This window comes from Cupressus sempervirens, chromosome 10 (genome assembly GCF_028749045.1).
Source record: "Cupressus sempervirens isolate cs-2001-9-10 chromosome 10, ASM2874904v1, whole genome shotgun sequence".
Lineage (NCBI taxonomy): Eukaryota > Viridiplantae > Streptophyta > Pinopsida > Cupressales > Cupressaceae > Cupressus > Cupressus sempervirens.
The window spans coordinates 817,790,959-817,806,517 of record NC_143127.1 but is presented as its reverse complement, the minus strand read 5'-3'; the positions used below and the strand labels follow the sequence as shown (position 1 = coordinate 817,806,517).

The following is a 15,559-nucleotide window of genomic DNA, read 5'->3' as shown; positions in this document are numbered from 1 at the left end:
GAAATCCTTTTTACACTATAAAAAGATATAAAAAAAATTCTTTTAACTCATAGCTCTCTTGATATCAATGTTTTTATGTACATTAAAACTTGCATTTGTAACAACATTCTCATGCAAATTAAGTACAAGCTAACAAGATGTTTCTTGAGCTGTCCTACCTTTAGGAGCTCTTACAAATTTTGGGTGATGCCCTATTTATGGTGGCCAAAGGGTCACGTGAATTGACTTCTATTGACTGCACTCTGCAATGCGGATGACATTGCAACCACAACTCCTCTTCCTGTTGCTCTCAAACTCTGAATTCCCAAGGCCCTTGTTGATCCTCTCTTGGAGGTTGAGATGGATGGCATCGTTGCTTTGCCCCTCCTCCTCAGTGTGGCTTTGGTTGGTCCTCTAGTGCTTCCACTTCTGGATGGTCCTCACCACAAATGAAAAATAGTTTCCTCACCTTTATTGCCTCCCAGGAGAGAGGAGGGAGAAGAAAAAGAAAACGGAAACAATGAAGATGGGTCTTTCCCTCACCTTCCATTGAACCCCATTGATGTATGGGGTTCTCAGAACTGTCTGGATTTGCCTCCCTTGGTTGGCGTTGTGCTATTGCCTAGGGTGGCTTGTATATATATATATATATATTATGAATAGTTATAGTTTCTAGTCTTAAGGTCATGTGGACTTTTGCAGGGTGATCTTGCATCCCGCTACCTTTTTTGTGAATATGTACTTTTATATTAATACTTAATAGAAAAGGTTGTGTTATCCGAGGAGGCATCCTCAGCCTGAAAAGCCCCATCCTCGTATCGGGAATGTTTCAAGGACTTAGGGATGGCTAGGGGGCATCCCTACCTCGTCTCCCTTTTCTGAAAATTTCCAGGAAATGTCCTGAAAACTTGGGGACTTTCGATTTTTTTTTGGGGGCATTCGTACATCCTGGGGATGGTTGGGGATGCCTTGGAAGTCCATAGGACGGGTAAGCATCCTTGATTTGATAGACAACATTAGCACTTATAATTTTTTTTAAATATACTTTTTAAATTTTTACATGGGCCCCTCCTTCCAAATTCACCCTAATATGCTTATTATTGTTTGGCAATTAATTCCTGCTATTTGGGGCCCCTTTGATTAGTATTTGACAACATTACGTTAAGAATCAAGGAATTAATATTGCTGTTATAGTCACGCTACTTGCTCAAAGTATATAGCAAGTTGTTTGCAAGGTTCTGGGAAAGTTTGAAAAGTGCATAATAGACCTAGAACATGCATCCTTATGCCATTTTTTGGCAATACATCAGTACTTGGTTGGTCTTGGGTTAATCTGGGTCCTTTGTGGAAGATATGGTGAATATTGGAAGTTGCATCATGATATCATCTTACTATAACAAACCTATATTATGATCAAGAACTATATAGAGGATATTTTTTTATTAATATCAGTCCACTTACAATGAATTTGAAGTGTAGTTTTTGAATCAAATGATAGTAGTGTGTTTCACTTTGGAAGGTGAGTTATTGTAACTGTTGCTATTGAAATGAATTTTAAATTATGTTCTTGCGTATATTTCAAATTTTTATGTTATTATTTTAATATTACATGACATTGACAATAATCTCAAATTATGAATGCGTAATAACATATTGAGCATTGAGTTAGATTATTGAAATGGTGTATTTTTAAGTTCCATGATGCTTAAATGACATGGTTTATCCATGTCTTCATATGATTGTAATGTATATATGCAAATTTCCCTATATTTGTATAGCTATCCCCTTTGTCGTCCCTTGCTGCCCCCAAACTTGGCAAAAAAAATTGTCGTCTTAGAAACTCATCCCCCTATCCCCTATCATCCCTATCAGCATGAATGCTGATGATACTACTTTGGCGGAGTATCCTAAGCATTGGGGAGTATTGATATGTTGCATTTATGACTGTGTTTGTCATTGATGTCAACATAGCATGGTTTATGTAAAGACTGGCTGAGTAGCAGACAGAGATCTTAATGGTACGAACAATGGTTTGATTGTTTGGTGATGCGCAGTCATGGACATTTTCTACATCATGTACTGATGACGTGGTCAAGTGTACAGAGTCTAAGTCGAAGACGTATGGAAGATGTACCTGATTTACAAAGAGCAATTCAGAGTATTGGGAAAGCAATTCCTGATGTTTGTTCACTATCTTATATCAGAGATGTAATGAGAAGATGTGCAGTTAGGCAGTGACAGAGGACAGTGTGTTGGTGATGTCAGCAAGTACACAAAGCCTAGTATCGCACGTGTGAAGTTTTGTATAGACCGTGAGCTGACAGTGCTATTGTAATTGTAATTAATTAATTATCTTATTATAATTAATTGGGAAAGCCTCAAAGCCGACTCAAGGAATTATTTTGAAGATATGGTATAAATGAAAGATGTTTTCCTTATTTCTAAGATATCTATTGAACTGCGAAGTTCGAAAGGGAGTAGAGTGGTTGAAGAATGCATGTAAGTGATCCAAGGGATTATTGGATGTGATTTTTGTGATTTGGTTACAAGATCAGGAGTAGAGGTCTAGTTGACAAGACAGATGAAGAGGGAGGAAGTACATTTCATTTCTATTATTCTGCAAGGAATAATACAAAGATCATTATGACAGTGGGTTTTGTTAGCCCTCATTTTCACTAGGCTTATTGTCCAAATTTTGTTGTCAAAAGTGTTCTTAATTGTTGAGCAATTAGGATTGATTGCAGCATGTTTTCATTCTTTGGTGAAACCCTCATTTTGATAATTTTTATCCCTACCAGGCACCTAAGGTTTTCCTGAATTTTTCATGAAAATGCTTTACCCTAGGAAACCCTTGTTTTTAACCCCAAGCTCTTCAAAATTTTAAAATTTTCAAAATACCTTTAAGGTTGGCGCTTTATGATTAACTTTTGTTTTTGATGAAAGCTCATGGGATCTTAAGTGTGCAACCAGACAACTATGGTTAGTTGCAAGGTTGAGGCTCTTTATCAAACCGCAACATCAAACAATGCGACCTGGTGAGGCTGTTATTTTCCTTTGATCGATTAGTCATGGTAGATAGGCACTTAGGCTCTTCTCAAACTGCTACTAAGCGAAACAGTTGGTGATGACCTTGATTGCGTAGTTGCCTAAGTTGTTATGTCAAGTTTTGGCAGTGACTAGGCGATTGCTTAAGTCGCATGGTCGGGCACTTAGATAACGAAGGTATATGGTTTGCCACAACTATGCAAAAATGCTTAGAAGCTTATGAATAGTTTTTCAGTCGCATGATCACATGAGGTTTAGGTTGACCTTGGGTTTGGGTGGCAAAATGGCAAGATGTTGTTGATCGCATGATCGCGGGAGGTAATAAATAATCATGGTTTAGGGACATGATGATGTGGCTACTTGCCATGTGGCATGATGGACCCATGATGCAGAGAAAAGTTAGATCAGTCAAAAGTTGACACGTGGCAAGTGGGGCCATTTTCATAAGGATTTTTTGTTTACATGTTCGTGTAGTATGGTTAAGTATTTAGTTCTTTGACTGCAACTAGGCGAAAGGGTTAAGGAGATGTTAAATTGTGCAGTTGCGATGTTAGCTAAACAGTTAGAGAAGTGAGTTGTGACTTGGCGATCATTGTTGTGAAAGTGCATAAAATACTTGTTTGCCTGGTCGCACCATCAGAAAGGATAAGAGTTGTTAAGTCAGCAACCTGGCAAGAATAGTTAAGGACTTGAGTGCATGGTCGCACGGTTAGTAGATATAAAAAGTAATTAGATTGCAACCATGCGATATAGTCAAACTCATAACATAATATGGTGATCACTCAGTTGTAGGAGCAAATGCATAGCATTGTGCGAAGCTGTGACTTAATTATTGACCAAAGGTTTTCGTGTAGTCGCAGGTAGAAAGTGTAACCATTAGTAGAATGGTGTGATTGCATGATTAAAGTTAATTCAAGGGTCAAAAACCTATGGATGCTTAATCGCGTGGTTAGTGGCCAACAACAAAGGGTGTACCATGAAGCGGCGGAAAGAAGTGAATTGATGTGGTCGCCGGGTCATAAGGATGAAATGTGAAGTAAGAAATGACTATTAGAGGCCTTATTATGACTTTAAAAGTTATGTCCTGTCAAAAGTGCATGAAAGGATTGAAATGCTGGCTGTACATGTTGTTGCTTTGCAATTTTGCAATTTTTGAGATTTCTTACACACGTTGACATTAAGAGACATAAATGCACCTCTGTTGCATTTCTTTCCATTAATAGGTTGATAGAACGGATTCCTAAGTTACATTATTTTGCATAGCTTCAGAGATAAGAGTTTGAGCGGCAAGAATTTGCAGAGTTTTTCAATGTTCTCAGAGCCATTATTGACAGAGATTGTTCCAAAAAATTTCAGTTGCAAAGATCATGGATTAGGAAGAGGGAAGGATGATAGCTCAAATTGATGTGGAAGAATCTTCACAGGTCACAGAGTAGGCAAAGATGAAGTTGGCAAGTTTATATGTAGAAGAGTGGGTGTATTTTCTCCCAGGGTCTTCTCACATTCAAACTTTGAATGCCCATGTCTCCAAAGATGTATACTCCTTCTGCAGGGATGTCGTTGTACTTGAGACCAACAAGAATGATTTATTTTGGTATTTTTATCATAATAGGTATGCAAAATCACCAATTTGTAACCCATGGATCATAAACATGGCAAAGTTGATAGTGCCAGAGGTAATAGTTGATGTTGATCTAGTTAAGGCATTAATCAAGTCTTATAATCCGACAACCAAGGCCTTCTACAAAAAAATATGAGTATCCTATGTAGATTGGATAGGGAGACTTTTGTTGAAGTTTTTGACCTAGGAGGACCTCTCACAAAGAAAATTGAGAAAGAGAAAATGAACGAGACATTCAAGAATTCCAAGAGTTTCTTCGCTGGAACTGTCATGAGGAGGCACATTCCCAAATCAAAGAAGGAAAAGGGGCAATTGCCTAAGAAGGTATGGGAACTAATGCCAATGGACTTCTACAAATATTTCAGATATACCATCCACAAGATTGAAAAGATGGTGGGAGTTGATGGCACCATGAATGCCCCAGGCTATATATATGTCATGGCATTCGATATCCAGGATCCAAATCATAATGTCTGTTATGACTTTGTGGAACACATCATTGAAAGGATGCATGAAGAAATCGAGGTGGCTTGGAAGGGAGAAATGGGAAACTTCAGGTTTTTCCATTATACATTTTTTATGCACATTATCTTTTTTAAGAATACAAGGCATATCAATTGTGAGAGAAGCCCAACACATGGATATTGATGAGCGGGATGGTGCTAAGGAAGTGGAGATTAAGACAATTCTGAATTTCCTTATGCACAAAATTGGTGCTTTACAAGTTGTTTCACAAATTGTGTACAACAGTTACATTAGCTTGCAAGGAGTTGAATACAAGTGCTCAGAGACATTAGACCTTCTATCCTCTCTATTCACAACTTGGGGGCCTTATACCCAATTTTTTGATAATTTGGTCCCTCTGCTACCCCAAAAAAAGGAATTACCCAAGGTGGTAATCATTAATACAAGGAAAATGATAAATAGGATAAGGGAGTAACATGGTTTTGTCACAGGAAAGATGCAATTGATTCAAGGGAAAATGAAAACAATTGCTGTGGGGATCCCAAATTTCATTCCAGGTATTATAGATAGTAATGGAATTTTCAAGGAATGGCAGAAATGGTCTTCTTTTGAAGATACTTTGAGACATTCGAGGTTTGTAGCCTATTGCAACAATGAGATAGATTTAAATGTTGTCATTGATTTGATTGATTTTCTTTTTAAGATAGAATCAAATTTGCGTAAAGTCTCGGGAGAAGTAAAGGCTATTACTAATTCTAAGTGGAATAAATGCATAGAAGAATTGAACGCTGCTTGGCCTGAGATAGACACAGATGTGGCCATATGGAAACTAATAGCAGACATTAAGGCTCTACCATTCCAGGAAGATAAATAGACAATGACAACAAAAGGGCTGCTATGAGAAGACATAAGGAGATGGAAGAGGACAAAAGAGTTAAAGTAAAGACTTCTACCATAAATGTCATCTACTTTTTGCACCCACTTTCCTACCTACTTTTCAAATTGCAAAAGGAATGTATTAATGTAATCTTTCAGAGGTTTTGCCTCTTGTTTTTGACCAGTTAGTTTTTGACACCTGCCCTCCCATTTGAAGCTTGTTGTAATCCTCTATATAAGGATTCCCAAGATGTGGAGTAGAGGTCGGAAGTCTGTAGAGTTTTCTTGTTTTATGTCCTTTTACAGTCCGTCCATTTTTTTTTTAATTATATGAATGTAATTACTCTTGTATACTTGAGAATACAGTGAATACCAAGTATCAGTTATCAATTTCTAAGTTATACTTCGAGTTTTATCAGTATGTATTCATTTTCAAAGGAAATCAATACAAAAATGGAAATCCTGCATATTTGTGTCTTTGAGTTTTGTCTCCTTCCTTATATATCCGTGATCTTGAGATTGAAGTGAACAATGTTCTTTTAGTTAAATTCAATTTAGATAAGTTGTACGTCTCTTATTGATTGCTATTGATTCAAAGAATTAAGTAATTGCTTTCTTTAAGTGATAGGGTCTAGGGTTTATGAGAAGGATATGGTAAGAATGAAATTCAAAGCTCACTGTTGACAAGTTTATTTATAGGTTGATTAGATAGGTCCAAGTTGCTGGTTTTGACTCTATATAACAATAGATAAGACACTGGTCACTTAATTTTAGTTGTAGGTTGATGATTCATATAGTTGCAAAACATACATAAAAATCAAACAATCAATTTACCATTTTATGTAATGAAGAACTAAAGTTGCTAGTTGTTACTTATTTGCATTAACTTTCTCTTTGGTTATAGATAGCTACTGTGATCAGGAACTTTATCAGCAAATCATAGAAGAACATTGACCACTTTCTACTATAGGGGACAGTCTTGAAAAGAAGAATATGAGTGAATAAGTGAGTTTTGAAGGAGAATAACTATAACCAATCATTTCCATCCCTAAGGTGTACTCGCCTTGGCCTTGCAGAACCTAAAGTGAAGAGAGTTCTAGTGATTCTGTTGAAGTTTCTCCACAGCTAGGTTTAATCCTAGTGAGTATAGGTTTTAGCTATTCCTTAGGCTTGGTCTCTGACTTATGCTATTGGATACAATTGTCTAATTGTGTGTTGTCTTTGATGTTAGACAAATGTCATATTAGTTGTTAGTCAGTGCTTACCAAGCTCACTTGGTCAGCAAGAGAATTTTCCTTATCTACCGAGCGTTTTTGAAGATTACTCTGCGAAGATAGTGTTTACCGAGCTCACTCGGGCGTCGAAGGAAATTAGGCAGGAAACAATGTTAACCGAGTTCACATGGTTAGTAAAGGAAAGTTGGACAAAGTCAGTGTTCACCAAGTTCACTTAGTTGCCAAAGGATTTTTGCAAGTTCGCAGTGTTAACCAAGCTTATATTTGGTTAACACAGGTAATCATCTCAGAACTAGTGTTTACCAAGCAGGGTCAGCCAATGAAGGATTTTGTTGTTTTGGCATAAGAAGCTTATTTATTTTAAGTATTGCTTCTAGCCGACTATGGTGATGATTATTGGTTATTGTAATTTGAATCTGAGCTGACTTGATAATCTGGATGGTATAAATGAAAGGTCAAGTTGAGATTTTTAGTGTGTACAAGTGTATTGTTTGAATTGAGAAGGAAAGAGTAAGAGCGAACTTGAAGGATAAACAAGTATCCTTGTGAAGCCAAAAAGTGTTATTTGATCAGGAAGGATCAAGTATGAAGCAGAATAGAGGTTTGTAATCAACAATTCAGTGGCATCACAATCAAGTCATTTCATTTTTACTCTCTAACCATCATAGCAGTGATCTAAAATCTCTTAACAGAGTTGGTTTAATAGACAATTGAAAATCCTCTAACAAGGTGACAGTTCTATTGAATTGTTTTAAGACCTCTTGCAAGGCCACTCCTTACAAGGTAATTAAATCCTCTAACAAGGTCACACCTAACAATGTGTTTTGTAACCTTTAACCAAGTTGGCTCCTAATAGGGCTCACTTCAGAAGAGTGAAAACAGTAACTAGTTACATTGGTGGTTTTTCCCATATTGGGTTTCCACGTTAAATCTTGGTGTCTAATGTGTTCATGTTATTTCTCTTATGCTTGCAAATTAATTACTGTTAATACTTTAAGATTAGCTAAAAGTAAATCACACTCTGTATTTACCGAGTTACAACATTTTTTGTGTTTATCAAATTACAGCAGCAATCAGTTTTTATTGTTGACATCTAAGGGATCTGGGATATATTTTAGTGGTAACTGATTCACCCCCCCTTAGTTACTCCGATATTTTCAACAATTGGTATCAAAGCTTTTGGTGCTTGCTGAAAGGTTTCAAAGATCTAAGCTAAAGATCAGGATGTCTTACAAGAGAGAGATTCCATAGCTAAATAGAGACAACATTTTAGCATGTCAGAGACTCATGAGACTTCATTTGGCCTCCATTAGTGATTCAGGATTGAAATACCTTGATGAAAAATACACAACTCCTACTGGTACATTATCTATTGGAGATATTGCTGAGAAAAAGAACCATAATACCATGATGATTGATATCGCATCTGCTCTTAGCTATGATGAATTTGATGAGATCAAAGATTGCAAAACTGCTTTTGTTATGTGGAACAAGCTAAAGGACATCTATGGTGGTGATGACAATGTGAGAAGAGCCAAAGCAGAAAGCCTGCGAGGACAATTTGATCAAATGAGAATGAGAGAAGATGAAAATGTAGCCAAATATGTGGAAAGAATCAAAGCTAGTGTTAGTGCAATCAAAGCTTCTGGAGGAGAAATCAAGGATCAAACCGTTGTAAGTAAAGTTCTCAGAACATTGCTTCCTATCTATGCAATTAGAGTCTCTGCTATTCAAGAAAAGAGGTGTGATCCAAATCACAAGATAACTTTGATACCTTAGTAGGAAGATTGACAGCTTTTGAGTTAGACAACTATGACAACTATGTTCCAGCTTCTAAGAATATTGAATTTGCATTTGAAGCCAAAGTTTCATTCAAAGAGAAAGGCATGAAAACAAAGGACATTCAGTTAGAAAGTGAAGAGGAATCAGAGAAAAGTTTTGATAGTGATTTTGAAATTATTGAAGCATTACTTGCAAAGAAATATTCTAGAAGTAGAGGAAAATACAATGGCAAAGTTCCCCTAATCTGTTTTTCATGTGAAGAAATTGGTCATATTGCTGCTAGGTGCCGAAACAAAGAAAGCAAGGATGAGAAGAAAAGTCACAAGTGCAATGACAAGAAGGATTTCAAAAATTACAAATCATTCAAGGACAAAGGTAAGAAGACTTGTTTTATGGCTAAAGATTCTGATAACAATGAAGATAAAATAATATACATTGATGTGAAAGATGAATCTGATGAAGAAGAAGATAATATGACACTTATCTCTTATGTCAGTAAAAATAACACATGGATCATAGATAGTGGATGTTCACATCATATGACTGAAGACAAAACAAAGTTTGAACATTTTGAAGACTATGATGAAGGTAGTGTAAGATTTAGAAACAATGAACCTTGTTGCATCAAAGGGAAAGGCCGAATCTCATTAACCAAAGAACTTGTATGTGACAATGCCTATTGGGTTGAAGGACTAAAACATAATCTGTTGAGTGTGGCACAACTAATCAACATTGGATTCAAGTTAGAATTCATGCATGGCAAGGCAAGACTGCTAGATGACAAAGAGAATCTAATTGGATCAGGCAAACAAACAAGAGTTAACCTATTTTATCTTGATCTTGGTGATTGTTCATGTTTTATTGCTCAAATAGAAGAAAGTTGGTTATGGCACAGAAGATTATGTCATGTAAACTTTGGTAATATGGTCAAGATAAGAAAATTCAAAAAAGTAAGAGGTATTCTTAGTTTGAAGAAAGTAGATGTTGGTTTATGCAAAAATTGTCAGATTGGCAAAATGGGAAAGACTAGTTTTAAGAGCAAAAACTATCAGTTTGAAGATGTCTTAGAAATTGTGCATACTGACCTATGTGGACCCATTGGAATAGAAAGCTATAACGGAGAAAAATTCTTTATTCTTTTTGTTGATGACTATTCTAGAATGATGACCGTTATGTATCTTAGAGAAAAGTCAGAAGCATTTGAGAAATTCAAATGGTATCTAGCAAGAATAGAGAAGGAAACAGGGAAAAGATTGAAATGCTTAAGATCAGACAGAGGTGGTGAGTTCATCTGCAATGAATTCAATAACTTTTGCATTGAAAGAGGAATTAAAAGACAGGTATCAACCCCTGGTATTTTCAAGCAGAATGGAATCCCTGAAAGAAGAAATAGATCTATCATGGATTGTGCAAGGACTCTAATGATTGAAAAGAACGTTGTTATCAAATACTAGAAGGAAGCCATCAACACTGTAGTTCATACCTTGAACTGAGTATAGTTGAAGAAGGACTCATATAAAACTCCCTATGAATTATGATATGGCTATAAACCCAATGTAATTTACCTGAAAGTATTTGGAAGTAAATGCTATATCTTGAAAGAGTCTAGAAAAGGAAAGTTTGATGTGAAAGGTGATGAAGGTATATTCTTAGGATATTTCTACAGAAGTAAGGCATATAGATGTTTGAATTTGTCTACTCATAAAATCATAGAAAGTGCACATGTGAGAATTAATGAGTTTGCAAAAAGGATTGAAGAAGAAAGCAAAAGGGAACCAAAAGATTACAAGAGATTTGTTTACTTCAAATTTGATATATTGCTAGACACATCTATCAATAAGGAGACTTCAACTCCCGAGTCTTCCTCAGTTACCAATTTGCAAGAAGTTCAAACGGAGTCACAAGGACCCAAGTCACATTTTGAAGCCACCGAGCCAATGCTTACCGAGTCTGAGCAACCAAAGCCAAAAGTTGAAATTCAAAATGAAGACAATACAATTCATTCAAAAGGCAAAGAACCTGTAATGGCTAAGTATGTCAGAAGGCATCATGCACTTGATCAGATTATTGGAGATAAATCAGAAGGTACTATGACAAGAAGTAAGCTAAAAGGTACATGTTTACTTGTTGATTTTTAACCTAGAAATGTTAAAGATGCATTGAAAAATGAAAGTGGATTGAGGCTATGAATGAAAAAATAGAACAAATAGAGAAGAACAAAACTTGGACCCTTGTTCCTAGGCTTAAAGATAAAAATGTGATTGGAACAAAATGGGTATTTAGAAATAAGCTAAATGAAGATGGACAAGTATCAAGAAACAAAGCAAGACTAGTGTGTAAAGGATACTCTCAAGAAGAAGGAATTGATTATGGTGAGACTTTTTTCTCCTGTTGCAAGATTAGGAGTTCGGACTCTACTTGTGTATGTTGCTCACAGAGGATTCAAAGTATATCAGATGGATGTTAAATTTGCATTTCTCAATGGTATTCTTGATGAAGAAGTCTACATTGAGCAACCAGAAGGTTTTGTTGATCCAAACAAAAAGGACATGATCTGCAAATTACACAAAGCACTATATGGTTTGAAACAAGCTCCTAGAGCATGGTATGAAAGGTTGCACAACTACCTTATACAGATTGGTTTTCAAAGAACTAATGATAACAGTAGTTTGTATATCAAAGAAGGACTAGATAACAAGATTGTATTGATAGAGATATTTATGGATGACACTTTATTTACAGGGAATGATGATTCATGCAAGTAATTTTCAGAACAAATGAACAAAGAGTTTGAAATGTCCATGTTTGGTAAGATAAAATTCTTTGTTGGACTACAGATACAGCAAAGCAAGAATGGTATCAACATTATTCAATCTAAGTATATCAAAGAGATACTCAAGAAATTTGGAATGGAAGATTCTAAACCAGTTGGAACCCCCATGTGTACTGGACTGAAACTTACTAAAGATGATGATTCAAAAGAGATAGATCAAACTTTATACAGATCAATGATTGGAAAATTATAATATGTAGTTCATACAAGGCCTGATATTGCTTTAGCAGTTGGGATAGTGGCAAGATTCTCAGCTAAACCCAGAGAAAATCATATGATGGCAATCAAAAGAATTTTGAGATATTTGAAAGGTACTGAAGACTATGGATTATGGTACAAACTTGGAGGAAACTTAGACCTAAAGGTCTTCACTGATGTTGATTGGATAGAAAATCTTGATGACAGAAATAGTACAAGTCATGGAGCATTCTTTCTTGGTAAACGGTTTGTATCTTGGACAAGCAAGAAGCAAAACTGCACATCCCAATCTACAATAGAAGCAGAATGTGTTGCAGTAGTAGTGAATTGTTCTAATATTGTTTGGTTTAAACAGTTGTTGGAAGGCATGAAGGTTGAGATCAAAGAACTAGTTGTCATGTATTGTGACAACACTAGTGCAATTAACATATCAAAGAACCCAATGATGCATTCCAAAACTAAGCACATTGCTTTAAAATATCATTTTGTCAGAGAATTGGTGTAGGAGAAAGAAATCAGATTGGAATATGTTCGCACAAAAGAGCAGATTGCAAACATATTCACCAAGACCTAAGGATGCATTCCTGTATCTAAGAGGTAAGTTAGAGGTCATTCCCCTATCTGAAGCTCACTAAACAAAGTTTTAGTGATGCATCGATAGGAACCAAGTTGAAGATCAATCAGTTGATGCAGCATAGTCAAAAAGAATATTGCATATGAATCAGTACTCAAGATACATTGATACTCATTTGGTATGTGTTGTCTTTGGCATGTGTTGTCAAAGAGGGAGAAGATTATTGTCATATCTTTCTCAAATTTGTTTATATCTTTTGAAGGAGAAGTATACTATCATAGAAGTTATGTAATTCCTTCACAGAGGGAGATTATTGCATGAAAGAAAAGAAACTTTTGGTAAAAATCTAAGAGGGAGAAACTTTCTATCAAAGAAAGTCTTGTTCTCAAATTTCATTGTGCTATGACATGTTGTGTTGCCATCAATGCCAAAGAGGGAGATTATTGGATACAATTTTCTAATTGTGTGTTGTCTTTGATGTTACACAAATGTCATATCAGTTGTTAGTTAGTGCTTACTGAGCTCACTTGGTTAGCGAGACAATTTTTCTTGTCTACTGAGTGTTCTTGAAGATTACTCTGCGAAGACAGTGTTTACCGAGCTCACTTAGGTGTCGAAAGAATTCAGGCAAGAAACAATGTTAACCGAGTTCACATGGTTAGCAAAGGAAAGTTGGACAGAGTCAGTGTTCACCGAGTTCACTCGGTTGCTAAAGGATTTTTGCAAGTTCGCAATGTTAACCAAGCTTCTGTTGGTTAACACAGGTAATCATCTCAGAACCAGTGTTTACTGAGCAGGGTCGACCAATCAAGGATTTTGTTGTTTTGGCATAAAAAGCTTATTTATTTTGAGTATTGCTTCTAGTCAACTATGGTGATGATTATTGGTTATTATAATTTAAATCGGAGTCGACTTGATAATCTAGATAGTATAAATGAAAGGTCAAGTTGAGATTTTTAGTGTGTGTGCAAGTGTATTGTTTGAATTGAGAAGGAAAGAGTAAGAGCGAACTTGAAGGATAAGCAAGTATCCTTGTGGAGCAGAAAAGTGTTATTTGATCAGGAAGGATCAAGTATGAAGCAAAATAGAGATTTGTAATCAGCAATTCAGTTGCATCGCAATCGGGTCATTTCATTGTTACTCTCTAACCATTGTAGCAGTGATCTAAAATCTCTTAACAGGGTTTAACAGCCAGTTGTAAATCTTCTAACAAGGTGACAGTTCCATTGAATTGTTTTAAGACCTCTTGTAAGGCCACTCCTTACAAGGTGATTAAATCCTCTAACAAAGTCACACCTAATAGTGTGTTTTGCCACCTTTAACTAGGTTGGCTCCTAACAGGGCTCACTTCAGAAGAGTGAACAGTATCTAGTTACATCGGTGGGTTTTTTCCATATTGGGTTTCCACGTTATATCCTGGTGTCTGATGTGTTCATGTTATTCATAAAAAAACAGTGTAAATGGTTTTTTATATTAATACTTTACATCTTGTCTTCCCCCAGAGCCAGGTTTTGGACCAGCGTATCACCAACTTCTACTCACGTGTCCCCTACCATAGGCACGAAACAACCGCTTTGTATTCTCGTCCTGGGGTATATTGGATCTATGAGGTCCTATAGGGGGTTCACCAAACAACGATATTGTACCTCCAGTGGTACTCAGAGACCACCTGAGATTGGTTGCCCCAATGCATATCCTTTGGTTATGGATTTGTTTTAGCCGAGGAAGGGCTTATAGTCCTCATTCTTATTTGCTTCTTGTTTTTTTTTTCCCTAGTCACCATTTGATGTTCCTATTATTAGTGTTTTTCCCATTTTGTTGCTTTCACAAGACAACAACATTGTACCTCCAGCGGTACTTAGAGATGACCTAGGATTGGTTGCCCCAATGCACCCTGTCATTATGGATTTCTTTAAGCCGAGGAAGGACTTATAATCCTTCTCATTGTTCTTCTCTGCTTCTTGTTTTGTTTTTTTCCTTGGTCACAGTTTGGTGTTCCTGTTAGTAGTGTTTTTCTTGTTTTGTTGCTTTCAGTTCCTTGGACCCTTTTAGTGGTTTGTTGTTGGACATTTATAATTTTATCTTATCTATGTAACGTCCCCATTTTTGCTAGCATTGGAGTTTGAGAGATTACCCTATTATTGTGATCTTCCCAGGTTAATTATTGTGGATAGAGGATCTTCTATGTCAAAAGCTTGGCTACGAGAGGGTCTTGTCCTCTTCCCAATTCAGTATGTTCTTGTTTGGTCTTCGTTTGACTTAGAGTGGACTTCATTTGGGCTTAGTTTCATGCACTTGCTATTTATGGAAATTTGGGTAATGATTGAGATGGACCCTTTTTACTTTAAGAAAGTGCATTTAGTTACATGTGTTAGATGCGACTTCCATTTCAGACGACAAATTTAAAGGATAAGCATTTTGGAAGTTATCATTATCAATAAATGGCTTAGTATGAAGTTATAATTTAACTTTATAATTTCACTGAAGTATTTAATTATAAGCCTAAGTCAAGTATTAAATATTAAAGTGCAAGGAGTTGTTATATTTAAAAGTTGAAGCATCTCAAGTAAAAAGCATCTTCATGAAGCCATGTACTAGAAAAGTTATTTATTAAAGAATCTAATGGAAGTTTCTAATTAATGGTGTGTTGGTGAAGTCATGTGGATAATATATGGTGGTTTCATGAAGCAAATGAATCAATCAATTGTCTAATTGCTTTGTTGCTTTGTTGTGAGGGTTTTTCTGATTTGTGGATTCATTTCTTTTGCTGAAGCATAAGGGTTTGAAGCAGATTGGTGATTCCCACTGCTGAGGTATAGTGGATCAGATTCGAAGCTGAGAAGTATACTGAATCACTACTGAGGTATAGTGATTTGATTGTGTGTGGATATTAGTTGAATCTATTTTATTGTATTTGACTGTAGCTAGGAGATATTGTTATTGGTGAGGGA

General features: G+C 36.1%; 1 long non-coding RNA gene across 5 annotated transcripts in view; it reads left to right on the top strand.

Annotated features, from left to right (window-relative positions):
* The window catches only part of LOC149536450 (uncharacterized), a 204,123-nt gene that overhangs the window by 175,601 nt on the left and 12,963 nt on the right, over positions 1-15,559 (top strand). For all 5 annotated transcript variants that reach the window (XR_016356910.1, XR_016356911.1, XR_016356913.1 and 2 more), the window contains one exon: positions 15,382-15,471. This is a non-coding gene — a long non-coding RNA (uncharacterized LOC149536450). The remainder of the gene's footprint in view (positions 1-15,381; positions 15,472-15,559) is intronic.